The sequence below is a fragment of the Ctenopharyngodon idella genome, chromosome 17, assembly GCF_019924925.1.
Source record: "Ctenopharyngodon idella isolate HZGC_01 chromosome 17, HZGC01, whole genome shotgun sequence".
Taxonomy (NCBI): domain Eukaryota; kingdom Metazoa; phylum Chordata; class Actinopteri; order Cypriniformes; family Xenocyprididae; genus Ctenopharyngodon; species Ctenopharyngodon idella.
In genome coordinates, this window is record NC_067236.1 from 35100331 (window position 1) to 35124732 (window position 24402).

The following is a 24402-nucleotide window of genomic DNA, read 5'->3' on the forward strand; positions in this document are numbered from 1 at the left end:
GTTAATTAATTTGACACAAAAGATGAGGCATCAATTTAATTAGGTTAAAAGATAAAGGTAAAAATGGTAAAAGGTAAAAAATCATTTTAAACTTATTGGAAAAGATAATTTCAGTCACTGCTGCAAACTAACCACCGCACAAAATATGAAGAATATCAAAAACTTTAGGAGTCAGCTGCCCACGGGAAAAACCTGCCAAGGTACCAACACAATAACACACTCAGCAAAATATTGTCTAATTATCGTTATCAAGAAAATCTCAGATAATATCAAGATATAATTTTTTGTCAATATCGCACACCCCTAGTCCGTTAGTTTGCTTTTGGCTATAAGAAATATGTAGGCTATAGGACCCTACGTGAAAGTGCCTGCTCACTTTTGCCCAGGCCCGGCCAAAAATAAAATTCTGTCTACGCCACTGCAGCCACGGATCAGCTGCGCACTGCAAACGCGACATACGTGAAAGCACGATATACGCGTGCTGCTCCTGCAACGCATACGTACTGCAGACGGAGTGTGTGTGAAACAGGTGTAAGTACTCACGCTCTGTATGAGCAGCAGCTTTATGTGTTCCAGGTGTGTGCGCTGACTGCGCTCAGAACCGCTCTCAGAAACCATGCGCACGTATCGAATGAGCGCTGTTTCACTTCTTACTGCACAATGTTCTTAAATCGTAAGGCTTAAAAGTCATTGTTTCATGAGACCGTGTAATAACTCCACACTGGTGATGAAATGACTGTGACGCTAAAGTCTGACATAATCAATTATGCGTTTGGTTGGTGAGATCGGCCTGTTTTAGTGACTCCTGATCGATTCATAAGCTGTGTCCCAATTCAGAGGCTGCATCCTTCGAAGGTCGGTATGAGCGTTGTTAGATGGGACGGTCTAGCCTACGGAGCACTGAACTTGGATTTATCTGATGTACCCATCATTTCACGACAAATGAAAGCCGCATTTGAAGGAGTCTTCTAATTGTGACAGCCTTCACTGACACACTCGGCCTTCGAAGGATGCAGCCTCTGAATTGAATCACAGCAATAGAATCTGATTATCGGCCGATAACGATCTGCAGTCGATCGATCGGAGCATCCCTAATTTTAAACGATCTTTATTTTTATGAACTGATATCAGTCCATAAATCCAGAGGATCAATCTTTTAGTCTGTGCTGTTTTCAGTTGATGCACTTTTGATAAGAAAATCTCAGCTTTCAAATTCTGTCAAACGTATTAAGAAATTCAAACAATAAATGTGTTTTTGCCGCTCTTTAATGTGGCTGACAGATCGCTGTAGTGTCTCAGTTCAAGCAGCAGTGCGGAGCACGAGTGAACCAGTTATCTTTTCCTCTTTACTACTAGTTATAGCATGAAAGAAACATGGATAATATTAGGATCGCCTCAACTCACTGCAGAGAACATACATTTACCTCAGCTAAAACACATTAGCTAAAACACAAAGTCATTTTATCATGTCTCAGTTTGTAAAAATGAACAGAAACACATTTACAGTAATGCTCTTACAATAGAAGCCTAGCAGGTCAGATAGGTGGAGGGTTAAAAAGCTGAAGTGTGATGCTCATATTTTTTGTTGAACCATTAATTTATATTTTTAAGTAAAAAAATGTTATAAAGTTTTCACAGTGATGATTGTTCTCAGTGTTACTTACCTAGCTGATCTAGTTGCTGTAACCACAGGCAGCAGCTTCTGAAGAACTTCATCTGCTGTATTTACTGCGTCACTATTTGAAAATAAAAAATATGTTAATTATTAATGCTAATAATAACAATTAATACTATGAGTAATATTATAAGTAAATATTACATTAAATACCTTCAATAAACACTGCTTTAAAAAGGACATGTGAAAAAGTTTTATTAGTATCTAACTGAAGAAGTTACTGAACATATTCTGCCAACACAGATTTGTTTTTTCTTTTGTAAGACTGATGCTAGACTGATGCTGGGCTACTCTTTGAGAAAACAAAGGAAATTAACATTTGAACTCTCTCTTGCAAAATTAGCATCCCCATCCGAGACACAATCACACTGAGTCAATCACACCTCAGCATTGCCTTAATCTACATTTCCTTTCCTTCGTTATCATACAACACTATACATGTTTGGTATCATTTGAAATGACTGGTACAAAGGTCTAAAGGTCAAAAGGTCGAAAGGTTTAAAGAGATGTTGCAGGAGGCTCGGGGCGATTCTGTAATCAGAGTCTAGGACACTCAGCAATGTGCAGTTTTCTACTGTCAGGTATGCATCATTTTACTCTTTTTCTGAGCATTTGATGTTTTGTATTGATCATCTTTGAATTGATTATGTAATTGGCATGACACATTTACCTGACTAATAAATTGTTACATTTGGCTTTATTCTGACTTACTCTGAAATTATTGACTTCAGCAGATAACGATGTATCCGTTGTTACTGTAAATCTACGACCAGGGTTCAGTACATACTAGATCTCAGATTGTATGGAGCATGGGGCACATCTGGTGAGATTCTAGATTTCTGACTAACTGCTTGACTTTAACTAAGTTGTTATTCAATCGCATTCACTATATGGGGCTAGACAAACGTGTACTGGTCATAACCTCTGGTCATTGCCTCTGCTTTAATTAAGTTGTTATATAGTTATATTATTAACTATAAGGGGCCAGATAAATTACTATCGAGGAGCGACATTACCTCATAGTACTGGTCATAACCCCTGATTACTGTCGGAGCTTTAACCAAGTTTTTATATAGGCGATTGTATGGGGCTACATGGGTACCTTTTAACAATAGCAAGCATGGGCAGCATTGTTAAATTGCTTTAGCCATAACCTCTGCTTATTGATCAGACTGGCGAGTTTTTGATCGTGGGCCCGCATAACAGCTGGTGCGAGGACCCTGTGCGACTCTGAGAACCGAATGAACGAGTACAATAAGAGTAAAGAGTTAAATAGAATAATCAAATGTCTAGATAAATTATCATATAAATAGTCAATAATCAATTGGCATTCCAACCTAAATTCGAGGTCATAATAAAATGGAGTCAGATAAACGCTTAATTGGAATTAAACTACTTTGCCACACTGAAAAGACCGAATGTGCAAGAAATCTTCCCCGTCCTGTGGGAAACCGCCGTTGGGCCGATTGGACGGGCCTTACACTTTTTCTTGTCAGTGTTGTTGTGGCAGGTCTATTAGTCTGCATTCACACTACAACACTTAGTGACAGATCTATTTTGACATATCAGATTTTTTTTGTCCTGTCCGTTGCTATGGTTATCACTATGTCAACCATCGCAATTTCAGGAGAGACATTTCCAGAAGTTCCGGGAGTCTCCTGCATATTGATATTGGGTGTTTCTCAAACAGTCCAGCCCTTCTGAGGCTTGTAGACTCGAGTCCTCCTCAGCATTAAACACTAGAATGAGACGCTCTAGTAAATGCGCATGGCTACGTCACACATGTTCCTGCTCCAACAGCACAAAAATACTAATAAAACTTAATTTTGGAAAAATACTTTGTATTAAAAATCTTTTCTTAATGCAATACAGTGAATGACAACCGTCTGTGTCTCCCAGTGGCTTACATTACTGGCAGTTTAGTGTTAGTGATTAATTTACACCAAAACAAAAGATAACATGTATGCCTTCATCTCTGAAAACATTATTTTTGTCTTACATTTCATAATGAACTCAGATAAGTGCAGACTCGTTTCCATCAGTTCTTTTTCGTGGATTGGAATGTTTGCAAAGGATTGTGGGTGATTGAAGGACACGAAGGATACACTTGATGCATCCTTCAAAATGAGCTGAATGAAGGACGTGAAACGAAGGCTGCCTTCAAAGGATCCTTCAAACTGAGGCCCCGCTTACACTAGTGCGTTTTAGTTTTAAATCGCATACGTTTTGCTGCGGTTACGCCTGTCGTTTACACTACACTGGCGTTTACGAACCTTGAAAACGGAGACTTTCGAAAACGCTGCAGAGCCCGTTTTAGTTTGAAAATGCTGGGGTTGCATTTCAGTGTAAACGTACCAAAACAGAGACTTTTGAAAATGAGGGCGTGGCTGCCCACGTTCACTCTGCGTATCCTTGACGACCGTGTAAACAATAACATGGAGACTGAACTGCAATCTTTGCTGACATTTTTAGCTGTGCAGTTAAACTCTGCATTTTTGTAAACTGCAGCTACCTACATGTGCAAGAGGCAACTGTTTACATTTGTACACAAATGACCTATTTTGGATTCAAAACAGACAAGTTTGTATCCCTGTGCTTTATTACGGTATGGAGGAGTGATTTTTGGGAGTGTTTGTGTGAGAGAGAAATAAAAGAACATAAAAATATGAACTACTAAACTCTGTGTGACATCTGCAAGATTACAGATTTATCAGATTCTTGTTTCTCTTTGTTCATAATGTTTTAGACTGTAATGATTGAACTCAGTGTTACTTACTGATCATTTTTGTATCCAATTAAGCTGTTCATGTTAAACTCCTGCATTGTCCACTCTGAGGTCAACAACACAAAAACTAAAGCTGACCACTGAGATGAGGAGAGTTTCACATTACGTAATCCTCCAGACCTCATACGAGGTTGAGCTTCATTCACTAGTGAAAGATCACCCAGTTCATTCAGACAGTGAAACAGATTGATGTATTTATCTGGAGAGGGATTCTTACTGATCTTCTCTTTGATATAGTGAACTGTTTTCTCATTGTTGTCAGAGCTGTTTCCTGTCTGTGTCATTAGTTCTTGTAAGAGACTCTGATTAGACTCCACTGACAGACCCAGAAGGAAACGAAGGAAAAGGTCCAGATGCCCATTTTTACTGTCTAAAGCCTCATCCACAGCTCTCTGATGGAGATCAGATAGTGAAGCTTTAGTTGGTTTGGTAATCTGGTCAAACACATTGATGTTCTTGTTTATAAAGGAGAGATGCACATATAGAGCTGCTAGATGTTCCTGAATGCTCAGATGAACAAAGCAGAAGACTTTCCCCTGATACAAGCCCAACTCCTCTCTGAAGATCTGAGTGCACAATCCTGAGTACACTGATGCTTCTGTCACATCAATGCCACACTCTCTCAGGTCTTCCTCATAGAAGATCAGGTTGCCTTTCACAAGCTGCTGAAATGCCAGTTTCCCCAGTTTGACAATCATGTCTTCATCTTTCACTTTCTTCTCATAGTCCTTCTCATGTTTGATGTTGGTCTGAAGGATCAGGAAGTGTGTGTACATTTGAGTCAGAGTCTTAGGGATCTCTCCACTCTGTGCTTCACTCAACATCTTCTCTAGAACAGTGGCTGAGATCCAGCAGAACACTGGGATGTGACACATAATAAAGAGGCTCCTTGATGACTTCAGGTGTGAGATGATCCTGTCGGCCAGACTCTGATCACTGATTCTCTTCCTGAAGTATTCCTGCTTCTGTGGGTCACTGAAGCCTCGTACCTCTGTCACTCGATGGACACACTCAGAGGGGACGAGATCAGCTGCTGCTGGTCTGGAGGTGATCCAGATGAGAGCAGAGGGAAGCAGATTCCCCGCAATGAGGTTCGTCAGCAGCACGTCCACTGAGGCTGATTCAGTCACATCACACAACCTCACATCGCTCTGAAAATCCAGAGACAGACGACACTCATCCAGACCATCAAAGATGAAGGAAACTTTATACTTATCACTGGATATTTCCATTTCTTTTGTTTCAGGGAAAAAGACATGAAGAAGATCTGAAAGACTGAGTGTTTTGTCCTTCATCAAGTTGATCTCTCTGAAAGGAAGAGGAAATATGAGCTGGACGTCCTGATTCTGTTTCCCTTCAGCCCAGTCCAGGATGAACTTCTGCACAGAGACTGTTTTTCCAATGCCAGCGACTCCCTTTGTCAGCACAGTTCTGATGGGTTTGTCTTGTCCAGGTAAAGGTCTAAAGATGTCACTGCATTTGATCAGTGTGTCCTCTGTTTCTGCTCTCCTGGACTGTGTCTCAATCTGTCTCACCTCATGCTCATTATTGATCTCTCCACTTTCACTCTCTGTGATGTAGAGCTCTGTGTAGATCTCATTCAGGAGTGTTGGGTTTCCCTGCTTTGATATTCCCTCATACAAACACTCAAACTTCTTTCTCAGATTTGATCTCAGTGTGTTTAAGACCTCAGGTTTAGAGTCATGGCTGTAAGATTAAAATACCAGATTATTACACAAGTTTAAGAAGTAAATAGCCATAAATTACAAAATAGATCATTTTGTTTGCTGTATTATGAGACACAGAACATCATTAGGTTTCTGAAATGTTTCAGTTATTAATCATGTGATTGAGTGATGTGTGATGTGCATTGCAGCACCTAAAATTAAGCAACAACAACAAAAAAGTCCTCCATTTTACCTGAAACCAGGATTCATGCTTTCATTAAAGTCTTGTGGTCGAATCACAGGCGTGTTCACAGTTTTGTTTTTAACTGGACTGGATAAAAGATTTGACCTTCAATCAGAATGAAGAGGGTAAAGAATCAGACACACTGATATTGATGTAATCGTGTCATTAACTGAGTAACAGACCAACAGATTTTACAGTGTGTGAATGTTTTAACAATACAATACATCGAGCTTTGCACAAGGACACAATGGAAATCATTAATAGACTGAAACTTACTGAACTCATTACAATGCTGTATATTAATAACGACTATAAGCATATATTTTATAGAAATAATATACCTGGGATCAGGCCGTGTGTTTCCACTCTTAAACTTTATTGGCTCATCCATAGACCAGTTACTCTTCACAGACACACAGCTGGACTCTGGGTTTGAGCTCTTCTGCTGGACTGAACTGTAACAGAACAGATTCAGTTCAATCCTTTAGATTACTGTGTTCATTCTTTATGACAGGAACCATATTAATATAAACACATTTATCTTTCATCAAAAAGCACTTTGAGGAAACTTTATGATCTTTTTCTTTAATATTTCATGATAATATTAAAACAAACAAAAACAGACAAAATAAGATACACTTTTTTCTGTAATCTGTTTCTGCGATCAGTGGGTGGAAAAAATCAAAAAATGTTATCTTTTTTTCTGTGATGTAACACAATATTTTACAGTGTTTGTTGAAAGTACCTGCATCCTGGAGAAAAATCTCCATCTCTGGATCCTTGTGAATCACCCATGATGAAGCTGCAGGAGAATCTGATGAGTTTGATCTCCTCCACTGACAAAATAGACACAAAATTAAATGATTTAACAACCTTCATAATTTAGCTGAACATATGTTGAGTGTGGGAGAAAAAGGATCACGTGACTGCGTTAACTCAAGCTCAGTTATACATGTTTACACTGTTAAACTTCTGAAGAATCACAGACATCACGAAACACACAAGAAACACTGAAGTCAAGTTGAAAGAAACACTTTAATAAAGTTTACTTATTTTATTTTACCAAGCAATCATATATACATTCATATTAGTATGAGGAAGTCACCACACATGAACACTCACCTTGATCAAACTTTCACAAGTTACAGGTTCTCAAATCCTCCAGCTTTAACATCATAAAGATACACGGAAATTCCTGCATAAACTTTGATAAACGTTTCTATTAAACACTTTGACGCTCATATTCGTATTTTAACAGCATAAAATGGCGACAGATGAACTCTAACTTACTTTCACTTTCTATTTGTGACGAGAGAGAGAGAGAGAGAGAGAGAGAGACTCTGCTCGCACTGCATCCTGGGAGTGACGGAGGCGGAGCTGCACTTCCTCACAGAATGCCCAAAATACCAAGAAATCAGAGACCACTACTACCCCAAAATTAATAAAATATTTCCCCAATTTAACACATGTAGCCCAACCCAAAAACTCTGTTACATTCTTGGCGAAGAAGCCAAATGTTCCAATATAACTGCAAGATTTGTATCATCTCCTGAGGGACAACCAGAAAGAAACAAACAGCCAATAAACACACCCCCATTAGACCTACACACATGTATATAATGTAGATAATGTTCAAATTCTAAGTTCAGTTGTTACATGATTTCTGTATTAGAATCTTTTTTATTTATTATTTTTATAATTATTTTTATTATTTTGTTACTACTATTATTTTTATTTAGTTTATTATTTTCTCTACATAGGCTTTACTCAGATGTTCTGTTGTTCTAAATATTTTTCTATGTTGGTTGAATGCTTTAGCAAGACAAAATGTTTTTTGTTTTTTTTTTTTGTCATGCCAATAAAGCTATCTGAATTGAATATAATTGAGAGAGAGAGAGAGAGAGAGAGAGAGAGAACGGGTCAGTATCGATCAACTTCTCTCTCTTTCTCTGAACTCCGATGAGAGATTAAACAGTCTGATCCAAACACAGATCCAGAAGCTCATCAACAATAACATTCAAGTATTAGCAAATACATTTGAATATTTCAAGACTGTAAAAATAAAGAAGCATTTTGTCGCTGTAGTGTGTACGTCGCCCTCTGCTGACAGAAAACAAACGAACAACAACAATTATGTTTTGGTTTTTTATTCGGCCAAATTTCATTAAAGGGTTAGTTCACACAAAAATTATAATTCTGTCACTTTTTACTCGCCCTCATGTCGCCCGTAAGACTTTCGTTCATCTTCGGAACACAAATGAAGATCATTTTAATAAAGTCTGTAAGATTTCTCCCTCCATTGACAGTAAAGAGTATAAAGACCTCATTAAAGTACTCCATGTGACTCCAGTGGTTTAACCACAGTTTCATGAAGCGACGCGAGGGCTTTGTTTGAGCAAAAAACAATTTACGACTTTATTTACAAAATATTAATTTCCAGCGCGTTCACGAGAGCACCATGGCACATGCTACTATTCAAACGAGATTTTATTTATTTATTTATTTATTTTATTTTATTGCAGCAAGCAATTTTGTGTCTAAAAAGACGTTTACAATACAATTAAACAATTTTTAAAAATATGGAACATTATACAACATAATAAAAATATAAAACATTGACAAAAAAGTTAAATAAAAAAGGTTAACAATGTTTTTTGGTTTATAAAACAACCTGATTAATTGTCGGTTCCATAAATTTCATGTTTTCTGTAAAGCACTTTGAATTGCCTTGTTGTTGAAATGTTACAAAATATACAAAATAAACTTGCCTTGCCAAATCAAAATCTCATATTTTCATATCATAATTATCAAAAGATTAAAAGATATATGAGGCTTTCATAACAAATAATAATAGGTTGCACAGGTTTCATGTTTACCCCCTTGTATTTAGATAATTAGAGAGTTTTAGGGCACAAGGAAACACTACAGTACATGTGCATGTAGCATGTTAATCTAACACAACATGGCTTACTCTGAGTCTGCACTGTTACCCGCTAAAATGTCACGGTTCCTACACATGATAACAAATAATGTACATAAATAATGAACACATGTCAAAATGAAAAACACAGATACTTGAAAGACCAAAAGCAGGAATGAATTTGCTTTAACATTTGCTGTTGCTTGCTCTCCGACAGTTGTAAAATGGCGGAAATGTTTATCGCGAGATCTGGCAACAGTGATCTCTACTAACTTTCAAGTGAAAACGCACTAAGCAGATAAACATCACATTTTCATTTTTGGGTGAACTATCCCTTTAACACTATTTTGACTACACTCATTGCTGGTCTGAATCAGGGCTGTAGCCAAGCCGTAAAAATTAGACTGCCTCGATTTCGCCGGGTGGACTAAAAGCAGACTGCACATAGCCTATCCAATTCAGAGCTAAATCATGACTACAGATAGACCATGTCATGAAATGACACTTTACATCTTGTAGATATCATTGACATTGCAAACATGATGGGATATCAACCATCTCATGCACTTCCTGTCCAAAAAATACAATAAATTAGGATTGACTATAGGTGGGCTACAAATAGCCGGTCTGACTACGAGCTAAATCGTGGCTACGCACAGCCTACACACAGAACATGTCAAAGATATGAAACCAAACACCTTGTAATCACTGTTGACTTTGCTTACATGATGGAATATCATACATCTCGCAAGTTATTTTGGCAAAAACGACATGTAACCAAATTAAAGATTATTGTGGCTAAAAGTGGGTTACTCATAGCCGGACTATATCGGGCCTATAGTTAACCGAGACGGTGAAATGACGGCTGTTGCTTGCTGGGTAAGAACAAGAACAACTTCAACATTTCAAAATAACAATGGATGACATCAAAATATAAATAATGAAGGACGACAAAGGCATAAATTAGGGGAAGGCAATCATTAAAGAAAAAGAACAAAAATACATAGTTAATAAAGCAATTTACATAACATTCATCAGATTATTTTACAGATTCATAAATTTGACACTTTTTGTTGTCAATCTTTTTTAGTGTCATAATTAAATAGTTAAGGTCACAGAGAAAGTGGTTTAATTTGGGCAGTGTTGAGGAAAATTTACATTTATGAATGTAATATTTTGCCAATAAAATAACTAAATTTCCTATATATTTTATATTTTGTTCACAATGTGAAAAATAACAGAATATATCACACATAGTTAAATCAATGACCAAATTGGATTTCGAAGCCAAAAAATTTGACAAATAAGACCAAAATTCTTTGACAAAGAGGCATTTGAAGAAAAGATGATCAATTGACTCAATACTAAAATTACAAAAAATTACAACTCAAATGTAGTTTGTTAACTTTATAAGGTAAGAGCCATGCTTTTTTCCAATTAATCTTATCTATTAAAGAATTCCAGAAATATTTTCCCCTCGGACTGATTCTTTTTCTAAACTGAAACACATTTCTTATAATTTTGTTAGTACATTTTGGGTCACAAATACTCTTGTCTTCAACCAAAAATGTCTGTTCACTCTTTACAATCTCTTTAAATGATAAGTGACATCTCATTAAATGAACAAGACCATTAGGTATAGCTTTTACCATTGTAAGAAATTCCTTATGGACAACCGGACTATTCAAATGAGCTTCAAATGTGGAACATTGCAGTGTGACATAAACCTGAAAGAATCAGATTAATTAAAACCATACTGTAAAAACACTGTACATTTTTTAACAGTTTTAATTTATTTTTCCTGCTATAATAACTTAATTGCACTTTGGACCACTTTTACTGAAATGTTGAAAACTCATCAAGAGGAAAGGACAGAAATTATTAAGACATTAAATAATGAATAAATCCTGATGTTTGGGGGAGGGCCCAGATGATCGAGAAATGTCAGGCCCTGACACAAATGGCGCACTTCATAGAATTTGAGATATTAGAAAGTTGTTAAACTAATTCTGCAAGGCAAATCATTTAATAATGCACACAGTATTATGAATGCATAAGGGAATGTGTGTAAACAGGACAGATGCAGTGAGTTTATATCAACACAGATCCTGGGCCGCATTAATGCATGATCTGTTTCTAATTTTAATATCTGAATTGTTCCATGAGATGGTTTTGTGGGGGAAAGTTGTGGTTGTAAACCAGTTTCCAGGCTAACAAAGCTTGTTGATGAAATCTGGCCAGTTTAACAGGTAATTTACCAGTGGAGTAATTACATTTCATCAAAAAAGAGAGGCCACCTGTCACAGTCAATAATTCAGGACTTCAAGACCCCCATCACTCCTTTTGTTTGCTAAAACATATTTCTTCAGTTTGTGAGATTTATTACTCCAAATAAAATCAAGAAAAATCTTCTCTATATGTTTGGAGGTATGATTATCTACAGCTAAAGACAGGGAAGGGTTCACAAATCTGGATAATCCTTCTGTTCTGGATAAGAAAACTGGTAAAATTGATAAATCTCTTTGGAGACAATTATTAAAAATATATTTTGTTTTCAATAACCATTGAGAAAAATTCAGAAACTGTCTACTAATTACATTTTTCGTTTTATGAATCCCCAAATATTTCACTTTATTTTTAATCGCTATATTTTCAATTTCAGTTTCTACAGTGTCAAATAAGCAAATAATTTCACACTCAGATAAATGAAGTTTGAGCCCAGAAGCGTTAGAGAAGGCATTAATTGTAGTTAGACTGGAGAAACTTGCTCTTTATCCTTCAAGAATAAAGTATCATCTGATAATTGTGAGATTCGAATCTCTCTGTTAAAGATATTCAGGCCAGCAAAGTTATTATTGTGCAAAATATCTATGGATAATGTTTCTACAACCAATAAAAATAAAAAGGGGCTCAAAGGGCAACCCTGACGTATTCCACGAAGAATAGGAAACCTTGGTGATGAACGTGAATTTAAAATTATACAACTATCTATTTCTTTACAACATTTGAACAATATTTATGAATCTTGAGGGAAATCCAAAAGCCTCTAAAGAGTTCATGAGGACCTGGTGCTTTACAGTGTCGAAGGCCTTATAAACATCGAGGAATAAGATAATTGAATCAGACTTGATTTCATCTCTATAATCAATAAGATCCACAACTAATATGACGACCTTTCATAAATCCATCTGTGTTTCATTAATGATATGATGTAAATGTTGCTTTAATCTCTTGACGAATATGGAAGCAATTAATTTATAATCAAAAGAAGAGTAATAGGACGCCAATTATCAATTATAGTTGCATCTTTTGTCTGGAATGAGAGATATCAGCTCTTGTTTCATAGTAGGAGTCATTGTTCCATTTTTTGCATCTCTAATTTCATTTGAGGAAACAGGAGCCTCACATGATAAATTCATCACTTTTTTGAGATCAACCCGATCACACCAAAGCGTGTCAAACACACGCTGGTCCACTAGAGGAAGCGTGTCAGTGTCACGATTTGCCTTCTCTAGGCGTATGGTATTTGGGGTAAAAAGCGCCCCTGCTGTTGGGGCAAAAGGCACAATAATTAACATGATAATGAACAGCTGACTGACTTTTCCATTTCTTGACATGACATGGTTAGATTCAGATGGAAAATAACATATATCAAATTAGGTATCCATCTAAGACATAATACCCATATTTATAATAAAACAATCATATTTAAAAAATATTATATTATATTAAAATATCATTTATTGTTACTACTGTAAATCTATTAAATATTATGGGATCTCCTTCAATGCTTTCAGAATCTTTACTTTTTAAAGTAATTTTATTTCTGTATTTTTAAAATATATTTTTATATTAACATAGGTCTATTTTAATGACAGTATATTTATTGAACAAAAATTAATTATTTTATTTATCAGAATAAACAGAAAATAGTACAAACTTTGCTAAAGTTATTCTTTTGAACAAGTATTAACCTAGTCATTTTTAAAAACATTATTTTAGCTAAAGTATTTGTATAAATACTGTGCGCCTTTTACCCCATGTGTTTATAAGATTTTTAAACAATATTAACTACTTTTATGATTTATTTTCAAACTAAATCTGTTGCTCCATCAATGTTCAGTACAAACATATATATTTTTCCTGCAATCATACACTTTGAGAGTAGTGACAAGCACAATTGTTCTTAAGGTGTCTTTAGCCCCGTTGTACCCTATGTTATATTATGTTGATAAACTGCTGTTCTAGTAGATGGGAAGTGACGTTAGATAAACCCGCTGCTCGTTGATGATGATATATATATATATATATATAGATCGACTGTGAAATTTCGATACAAAGGATCGATCCTCACATAAAAATATCGATCCTAAGGTGTTTTTTAAACCAGTAATTTTATTTATTTAGCACGAAATTCAGTGCGTAAAATGAGCTTCTACATGGAAAAATAAACTATTTTTAGCGAATAACTGTAGGAAAGAGCTACTTCTGCTCATCTAAACACACAAGACGGAACTAATGACGGTTCGCTCAGTGTTTGTTCAAATAGAGCTGCGTTCCCTAAAAGCTTCATCAGCACAGAGAAACAATCAGAAGTTATTTCACAATAAACAAATTGAAATACACAACCGTTCAAAATGTTGATGTCAGTAAGATTTTTTTAAAGGAAATTATTATTATTATTTTTTTCATTTAAAGGCTTTTACATTGTTACAAAAAAACTATTTCATGTAAATTCTTTTCTTTTAATTTTTTTTTCATCAAATAATTCTGATGCTGAAAATTCAGCTCTGATCACAGAAATAAATTACATTTTAACATATTCAAATAGACAGAGAGCCTATTTTAAATTGCAATACTATTTCACAATATTACTGTTTTTACTGTATCTTTGATCAAATAAATGCAGCCTTGGTGAGCAGAAGAGACTTCTTTCAAGAACATTAAAAATCTTACTGACCCCAAACCTGTGAACAGTAGTGTACATGTAACATTAATTAGGCTAGTTCATGCAATTAAATTTCTTTAATTTTTATTGTATTCTGTAATTGATGTTAATAAATCTGTCAGAAGAAAATGTGCAAAAGTTTTACCTTTTGGGGTACTTAAAAAAATTAATGGTTTTACTACGATAACCATACACACGACTAATTACAGGCGCATCGAGAGCACAAATCACGAAATATTTTAGCATTCATGAAAATGTATTCAGATTTAGCATATGAATGATGCATTCACCTCATATATCAGGACACACTGCTTTCCCCTAAAGGAAAGTACATGTAAGTTCAAGTGCATGCTTTTAAAAGGAAAAAGTATCGGTGTCAGTGATATTGGTCCTGTATTTACTGGTATGAGATGTTTTTCCTGACTCTCCCTACACCCGTCCTCAATCTTTATTTTTTGTCTGATCATGCTTTTATCTTCCTTTCCAATATAGTAACGTTGAAATGGCTGCTCAGCAAGACAGAGGGAGAGCAGAGGATGCTATTTTCCTTGCCGACATGCTTCTTGCTCAAAACAAAGTGAGTATATTCATGGACACAGTGATCTTGTAGTATTGATAATACTAAAGTGTGGGAATTAGAGCGCAACATTTGTATGAACTGCTCAAGAGTTGGACTTATTTCAGTGCTGTCATACAATGCTCACTTTCTGTTACGCAAGGCAAAGGAAGCCAAGGGCAAAGCAGCTGCTAAAGGCAGTAAATTTAATGCCCGATGGGTGGAGAGAGATGGAGAAGGACGTCCACTGCTAAAAAGAAGCAGAAGTGGAGAGACAAGAAAATGTGCTTCAGCTACAGGTAGTCCAGATCTTCCAAGATTATTTGTGATTACCCACCACCCAATCTTTCTTAACTCAGTATAACTGTGCCCATTGTATACAGAATTCAGCTTGTAGTTTGTTATAACATACTGTAGAGCTCTATGTGATTATATTTGGTTTTGTGTCACTTTTGAAACATAGACCACCACACTGTGTGGGGCTTCCAGTCAACAGCGTTTCCCTTTAATTATTTATTTTATTTTTTAGTTATTTAGTTATTTTTGTCTATGGTAAAACTTAATAGGATTTCTGTTTCTGGTTTTTAATAATTTTGTCCTTTAAATACTGTATGTTAAACTGCCATCAGAAACACCACATGGTGAATCTGTTATCTGTAAGAACCTTCCAGTTCTGTAAGTTTTGTCTCACTTTTGTGGTAGTAAATGAAATGCTGCGAACAATTCCAGATTATGTCCAAATTATGAAGAAAAACTTTTAGAGAGTAATAGAATTGTCAGACATGTGAATTAGCCATGCCTGTTATAGCCTTAAGTCAATATACGAACACTGTATTACATGCTTGTAAGACATGAACATTGTTATCTCTTTCCTTTCTATCTATCTTTTCAGTTGTTTCTGTGGCTGGCAGTGAGGACACGACTCCTTTTGAGTCAGCTGAGGAGGTTCCCACGGCAGTTACCCAATCAAACTGCTCTCAACATTCATTTGGTAAGATGACACCTTACTGTAATTAAGCAAGTTAGCAACAATAAGCGTGAAAGGAATGATTATTTTCTTATTTCTGTCTTTCAGACTGTGAGATGCAGAAATTGCAGGACATTCTGACCTCATCAGATGTTAAAGGCACAAAGTGTCCTTCAACATCCACATCATGGTGCTTGTGTCAATCTGCAGCCCAAGATGAGTGGCGGAAAGCAAGGTCTGATCACATCGACTGCTTGCTGTCCTGCAATGTGGCTCCAGAAAGGAACTGCAGCCACTGCACATCTCCTGCCATCATTCGCTGCATGCCACAAGAGTGTCTGTGTATGGACTGAGACAGACATAAACATGAGAAACTCTCCCTCCATAACAGGGAGTCCTGCATTGAGGGAATTTACAAGCCCATTGAGCCAACGGTGAGCTGTGTAAAAAAACATGGCAGATATTCACTGTTCAATCAAGGTAGAGATTATTTTGGTAAAGTGGTTAAAGTTATGTTTTTGTTTTATTTATTTATTTTTTTACTTTTATTTAAATTACAATCTTAACTGGACATATTTTAATGCTTTCTCACTAATTATTGAGCTTCTCTTTTCAGTGAGATCTGTCCATTAATGCACTTGTGACCCTGCAAACATCACAGAATCAGTTGGCCGAGCAATAATTTTAGTTTGCATAAATGGTATGAACTATGGTTTTATATTTTAATTTATTTTGTCCCTTTGTGTGTTACAAACAAGTATTGTTCTACTGTTTGATTTTAGGTCGGTATGATTTGCACTTGCCAAACTTGCTGTGCAGATTATGTCTGGCACATTGGACACCTGACATGAGCGACCTAATAAGATTGGCCAGCATCTGTGAATGCTGACACTCTGTTTTCAGTGGATGTCTTCAGTACATTTGAAGAAATGAAAACTGTTGCACCCAGTTTATCGAGACAAGGTTTTTTGCGGATGTTGGACAGGAGGACTTGTCACTTTGGAAGGGTAAGATCAGTGTGGATCAAGGTTGCCATAAGTAGAGTTGGGAGAATATTAGTGTAGCTATTTCATTTTACTCTTTACTACTCGAATGTACAGGCTGGGAAAACACATGGAGACGTATTCCAAAGAAGCTATATGGAATACACATTCTGCCAGTTCCAGTGTGAGAAAATGGCCAGTGTAGAGCACTTCACTTGCCCGGCATGTACACCCAACATGCTTGTACCGAAAACAGTACCGATTTCGTCAGTCAAAAGGGTTAGTTGTTTTACAATTGTAGTTGTTTAATTTGAAATTAACAGAACAAATAATGTCTGACACTGTACATCTTTTTTTCTTATTCTATCAAGGTCAGAGGAACCATATTTTGATGGCACCTTCATTGCCAAGGACACTGATGTTCACCATTTTGTTGATGAGATCAGGAGTAAAATGAAAAGTGTTAGTAAAATATACAGTGTTGCACCTTTGATTTAAATCCACAATTTGAAATGTAGGATTGTTTCTTTATTAAATAGTTAATGTATCCCTCAAGACCAGTTGGTGTAAGCTTATATAATACAGACTAGTATCTTAGTTTGTTACAAGCACTTTAAGCAATATGGTGCACTCTTTCAAGCCATCTTGTGTTGAAATTAGATTCGGATATGGGTGTGTGTGGTGGAGCCCAAAGTGGATAGTTAGTAGCTCGGTCATTCATTATGTAATAGCAGATCTCTGTAATAGATAGTGACTGTGAATGCAGTTTGTCACCCTGCCTTTCGACTCATTTGTGTAGCTGCAGTAGATAAAGCGGAAGATGTGCCTGAGCCCTGACTAAACCTTAAGTAGTAGTTTGAAAGTAAACCTTTATTGTCTCCAATCATTACAAAGATGCCAGTTGGTGTGATGTAACCTGACTAGTTGTGGAAAAATTTCAAATTTCAGTTTTAACCAGAATTATTTTGTCATGCAGAGGGATCTGTGGAGCCAGTCAATGGTCTGCTGCATGTGAAACTGCCAGAAGAGCAGGCAAACTGGATGAAGAGGGCCTTGAGGTGGTTGTTTGCAGACACAGAGAGCTACTCAAGGCTCTTAACATGAACAAGGGGAAATATTTGCCTATCCACTGTTCCTGCAGAAGGAGCTCCAAGCAGCCACAAACGGACAGCTCTACTGCACAGATATTGCTTGCAAGTATCGGCCCTACCTTGAGAAGCTGTCAGTCTCCATGTTGAACTCAGACCTTTACTGCAGATGAGATCGTTCCTTTCTGTCATGCCAAGACTCATTCAACCAAGTGTGAGGTGCTGCATATTCTTCATCATTTGAAATTGTATCTTTATTACTTAAATAATACACTGTATATGATTATAATATAAGTGCCACACTGATTTGTTAGATAATCTGGAGTGGCAAAAATCAGGAAGGTGCTGCACAACTGCAGGGGAGGAGGTCGAGATGATAAACAGTTACCTGTCTCGTTGTGCCCTCACAACCAAGAACATGACAAAATCTGGTAATTGTTGCTTATTTATATTATTTTAGGAAACCTGTCTTTTGTTCTTTCTTCTTTTTATTATTTTTATTCTTTCTGTCTTATATTTTGTCTGAGATTGCATAAGAGAAAGCTGTAAATAGTGTAATATGACAGTACATTAATAACACTGTATAACATCTCTCTTAAATTAAAACTCCATTGTCAATGCGTGGATGAACTGAAATACCATGAACATTAATGGGACTTTCCTCCATCACATAATTTGTTGTTAAAAGCCAGGAATGACATGCTAACTGTCCATGATATTGGGTGAACCGCCTTCATCTTGCATTATCCAGCAGATCCATCAAGGTACAGTTTTATGTTATGTCTGAGTTACGTCTACAAAGCTTTTCATGATTTTTCTCACTTTTTATGATTGTAAACTTTGTATGATTTTTTTTTTTTTACAACAGACTTTCAAAAAGGCTGAGGCTGAGTCTCAGAGACTGGAGGATTTGAGCAGTGAACTGGGGTGTCCTGAGAACAGGTGCATCATGGGTACATGATGTCAGACAATGGGCTACTGATGGTACAGTATTTTATGGACATTCTTCTAAGTAGTTTATTAATATTGCAGTGTGATCATCAGTTCTATAACTGAGAATCTTTGCCATCCATAAGGATTTGGGCGTGTCATCTTGTTTTGTTTGCTATAAACTTGTGGGCTTGTAAACTCCTTTGAGACTGTAAACAGTGATTTGGGGCTTTAAATTAAACTTGAACTTGAAACTCTTTAAATGTACAGCCTAAAAGACATCAGAATCATTTTCTTGTAATATTGTTGTTGCTTTAAGATTCTGTAGGTACCAGATGTGATGACCAACATAACCTTCAGAAATCAACTGAACAACTGTTTCTTGGTGTTCATCAAAAAAAGCCTTTATAATCAGACTGGTATGTTGATAACTCATCTAATATTTTTGTCATTTTTATGTCTTATCTGGATTATTTTGGTATTAACATGTTTTCAGGTCCTTAATGTTAAAATGTCTTCCATGTAATTTTACAGATATTACAGTTTTTTAAGATTGCTTACACACTAAAATGAAAAATAACACACAGTTACTGAAGACTTATACTCAAGGAGCAAAACCTCAGCCCAGATCTGCACTATAAGCACATTCTCAGCCACACACTTTTTGCAAAACACTAAACACACTTCTCTACATTAGACACAGAAATCTAACATAATGTCACTTCTTTGTCATTTCAAGACACTGCTTTCCAAAATACCGCCCCTATAAACCAATTGATCAAACATGGCTGTCAGGTGTTCAGACACTTAGGTGCGTAACTGTAAACTCAACAATCAGGTGTAAGTAGCCTACGATAAAAAGGCAAAAGGTGAGTTTATGTGTCTTCAATGTTGCAGTAAGAGGGAGAGGGAGAAACATCATTGGCCACAGAGCTATTTTGAATGTCCCGGGACAACGTGGTGGTAACATCACAATATATGTTGCAGTCACGCAGAATGGGGTCCTCCACCAGCATGCCAACTTAGACCCTTACAACACAGCCCACATATTCACATTTTAGACAGACAACATAAAATCGTCACAGCAGAAGACCAAATGGATGCAGAGCAGATGAGATACATTGTCATATGGGACAATGTAAATTTCCACCTATCTGTAAATATTCCACAGTAAATAATTCCACACATTTTATATGATTAATTTTACAGTGTTTATTCTATAGTTTTTGTGCAGCGGTGGTGCTTTTGAGAGAAAATATTACATTTGTCTCATATCTGTTGCTGTTTGGGTCTGTACTTCTAAATAATCGAACGACACAATTACAATGTTTATTTTAATTTCTGACTGCTACACTGAGGATTTACTCCCTTATTCTTTATCAGGTGACGTCATTTCCAGCACTAGGTCTTCCTCAAGCTTCGGTCTCTTGTGAGTTCGGCTGCAGTATTTCCTAAGCAGCTGAGTAGAAGTTCTTACAATAAAGAAACGAAGGAGACAATCTTTAGTGTGTGTGTGTCTTCCTAACCTCTTACACCTTCATAAGATGACTTTTTGAATCAAAATTTTTGCACTCTGCTCCATGTTATGGGATGTACACTTGCTTGTGTTTTTCCTGCTGTTTATAATGTACAGGTCAATTTGTATCGAAGGGAAGTTATTTGTGTGACTTCAGAATCCAGCAACATCCTCACCAAGAAGATTTTTGATGCGTACATGTCAAAAGTGTGGCTTCAAGAGGAAGATCATTGTGATGAGGGAGATGAGACAGCACTGCACCTCTCTCAGAAGGCTGGGAACATCCGGACAATGAAATCAGAAATGTCTCCTGGCAGAAACAGTGGGAAGAAGATAACTTTTATTACCTTCTTGCTGTGATGCTTTTGGGGAAACTATGGAATCGTACCAACCACCGCTACATATCCTGGTTATGAATGCTGTAATTTTAATAAGTTTATTCATTTTTTCTTTTAATTTGCTGTCTGTGGCGATGGGGTGAAGTGGGAGGGGAAGAGCGCAGGTTTGATACTGTTGTGGGAGGAGTGGTTGGAGCTTCATTCTGGGTTGGGATTTGACAACAAAGAGAGAAAAGAGGTGGAACACAGCAAAATGTCTGGGCCTAGAGACTTGGTATTGGTTTCTATAATTAGGGGTACAAAAATCTCCATAAAGCACGTCAGTTTCAGGATTTTTAAATCACTTTCCTTTGTCCTTTGGTGATAAAAAATCATGGATCATCTAGATGATCAGACATATCGAATAGCAAATATGACAATAATACCCCACTAACTTTGAGATCCTCATTATGGATTCCTTGTGGCTGGATCTAAATGGTCTGTAGTTCTTCAGTAAAGTCAGCTCAATAACAGCTCAATGGAAGTATTGTCATGCCTCGCTTTAATTTTTCCTTCTAGGCAGTTTAAGTGAAGAGGGTCATCGCGGGCTACTGTGTCTTCTTCAGAAAAGGCTTGCAGATGTGGAGGAGGAGGTCCAAGCCGTGTGCTCAAGTTACAGCCAGGCTTTAGGACCAAATGCTGCTTCTCTGCTGAAGGATGGGCCGAGGAGATACTGGAGGACCGTGAAGAAGTTGATTATGAGAGTTCAGATGACAGTGATTTTGAAGCAGTGTGAATGAATGGTTCTCAGCTGGTGGGATGCGTTTAGACTGCGTGTCATTTCTGAGTGGACTGCAGAAAAAATATTTTGAAGTTTAATGGATGTCTGATACAGTGCAGTGTGTAAGCAACATTAGCTTCAGAGATTGATAGGAAACTACTGTTAAAATTGTTTTTTTATGTGGTTCTCCAAAACTCAGTTTACAAACAGCAGGTTGGTTATTAAGTTTCCCTCTTTTGATGTTTCACGGACTATTTCTACAGTCAACTGTAGTGTTGTACCGCGATTAATACTTGTTTTGGTGTTTGTTTGTTTTTTGTTTTTATCCTCTTTTCTTTATTTGTGACTGCTTTTCTTTATGTTCTAAAAAAAGCTATCTTAACAGTCAACTTTTTTCTCTTTTCATATGTTCAGATGACATTATATTGTTGATACATTATGTGTAATGTATGCAAAGTTGTATTTCATTAATGTCATCTCTGACTTGTTTGCAAAAAAAAAAAAAACAGCCGTCTGTAACGTTTCTTGGTAGCATTTGTCGGTGTATTATCGAGTGCACATGGAGGTGACAGTCGCGATGGACCCGCTGTTTCTGGATCTGCTGCAGGAGACGGAAGTTCCAGAGATGCTCCGATATTTGCTCAAAGCTCTTATCAGAAAGCCCGTATGACCAGGTCAGTGCGCTGTTAGCAGGTTAGCTGAGGAGCTCAGTGGATTAGTGCTCATAAACTCATTATATCTACTGTCAGATCTGCGATCTGTGTTTATTAAACTAGAATGTAACAGCCAGGTTTTATTGGTCATGTGCTGCTACACGTCAGTATTTGAAATACAAATAAAGTGTTCACACTCTTCCATTACTGTTGCCTAAGGAGCCTGGTACTGGTCAAGTTTCTGAGGTAATTGTTTGTAACGTTAACCCTTTCATTAAGCTTGTCGGCTGTGTTATGATCCCTGAAGTTCCAGTATTATACTCCCAGTATTCCCTATTATTTGTTCAGTATTCCCTGTACCTTTCCTTCAGTGAACACAGTAGCATCCTCCTGCTCTCAGAGAGTGTGTTTAGTTGTGACACACGTGATGGTCTGACTGCACACGTGATCAAGCCTCTTCTGAAGAGCTGAAGATGATGTTCTCGTTCTGATGGTTTCAGGCGGCGTGGAGCTTGAAGACCCGGGCTCTGACGGAGATGGTGTACATCGATGAGGTGGAGGTGGATCAGGAAGGCATCGCTGAGATGATGTTGGATGAGAGCTCCATCGCTCAGGTGGCACGTGAGTATATAACTGTCCCAGAAAAATAATTCACATAGACACATCAAGACGAGTTTATTTGTATATAGTGCAGCTCAGTTTTTCAACATCTTTAGGCCCTAGCTTTACAGGAACTGCACTTTAACTCTTTCCCCACCAGAGATCTTTAAGAAAGTTACCAGCCAGCATTTTTGATCATTTTCACAAAACTTTCATGGCCCACAGAATATTTTGTTGTATATCTGAACATGCAATATATCAAAAGAAAGATCCTCTGCGTTAAAAAAAAAATCTAGCTTCATGCATTCTTTTTTAATTAATTAATTTAATTAGTTAATTTAGTGCATCATCCGGGTATTTAAAGTCACTTTTTCTTTTTGCTGTTTTCTGTGTGAACTCACACTACTCACACTACTTAAAAACATCATAGAATAGTGCACAAGTACGTGAATTGGGACGCACCTAATATGTGTGTTTACAAGATGCCGTTACATCTTGTTTTGGTTTTGTCAGGTCCAGGAACATCACTGAGACTTCTGGGAACGAGCCAGGGCGGAGCACCCACTCCAGCTGTCAGGTGCCTACTTCTGACCTCTGACCTCTGACCCCAGCTGTTGTAAAGCTACACTGTGTAACCTTCGGCCCTCTCGCTATTAAAGCATAAAACTGCAAATTACTTGCAGAGCAACATTGTTTGTTAATTACGTGAGTGTTTTGGCTCTGGATGAATCTGATGGTGTGAGGCGTATCTGTGTATCCACACTGATCATCTCATCATTGCAAATGTCACTAATGACGTCAAAACTCCCTCCATCACTCCAAAAAAGAAATAAATCAATAAAAAATGAAAGAAAGACAGATATCTGAATAACTAGTTCTTATAAGTGAAAGTGAAAAAGTGAAAGTGACACGTGAAGGCCAAGTATGGTAACCCATACTCGGAATTTGTCCTCTGCATTTAACCCATCCAAGTTAGTGCACACACCTTCTACAATCAGTGAGTAGTGAACACACACACACACTGCAAACCGTGATACACACCCGGAGCGGTGGGCAGCCTTTATGCTGTGGCGCCCGGGGAGCGATTGGGGGTGCCTTGCTCAAGGTACCTCAGTGTGGATGGAGATTGTTTCTGAAATGCCAGTATAGATGAGGATTGTTTTAAAAGATGCTAGATTTCGCTGCTCACATAAACTCGTAAAGTTTACTTAAATAGGGTTTTAATAATAATTAAAATTAGATCAATAAATAATGGATTAAAAGATATATACGTCATAAATTATGCATGTAAATACAGCACGTGAGCTTCTGTAAAGCCCACATCTAGAACACACACACTCCCATCTCTGTGATAAACACGGAGATGTTAGTCCCGTCCGAGTCTGAACATGAAATGACAGACGTCGAGTCATAAGAATTGTAACTCAAACGTCGTTTAGAAAACTAGTCCCGTCCGAATAGGGCTAAAGTTTAATGCAAAGGGAGATATTTTCTTTTAAAGAATTCTCTGTTTAAGGACTACAACAAACAGCTGGTAAGGACTACAACAAGCTTCTTCCTGGGTTGGTGACATCACTAACCTTAAAATTTACATAAACCCCGCCCCTGAGAACATGCAACAAAGGGGGCGAGGCCATGTTGGGCTGCTTTAGAGAAGAGGAAGAGTTGTTGTAGTAGTGTTGTTGACATGCCGTCATTTTACGCCGGACTGCTTCACAAACGAGGGTCAATTCAACGCTGGATTTGCACAAAAGATTAACATGACGGCACAT

At 37.1% G+C, this 24402-nt stretch overlaps 1 protein-coding gene, 1 long non-coding RNA gene and 1 pseudogene across 13 annotated transcripts in view; 2 read left to right on the top strand and 1 right to left on the bottom strand.

Moving 5' to 3' along the window:
- LOC127499176 (protein NLRC5-like) overlaps positions 1 to 24402 on the bottom strand; it is a 784214-nt gene that overhangs the window by 299165 nt on the left and 460647 nt on the right. The gene's annotated exons all lie outside the window — the stretch shown is intronic.
- Positions 1 to 24402, top strand: part of LOC127499183 (tetratricopeptide repeat protein 8-like) — a 370710-nt pseudogene that overhangs the window by 150820 nt on the left and 195488 nt on the right.
- Positions 17971 to 19229, top strand: LOC127499192 (uncharacterized). Of its 2 annotated transcripts, none has more exons than XR_007926069.1 (4): positions 17971 to 18052; positions 18148 to 18264; positions 18702 to 18817; positions 19083 to 19229. It is a non-coding gene; the product is annotated as an uncharacterized LOC127499192 (long non-coding RNA). The 2 variants fall into 2 exon arrangements; XR_007926068.1 differs by having other exon boundaries at positions 18702 to 18775.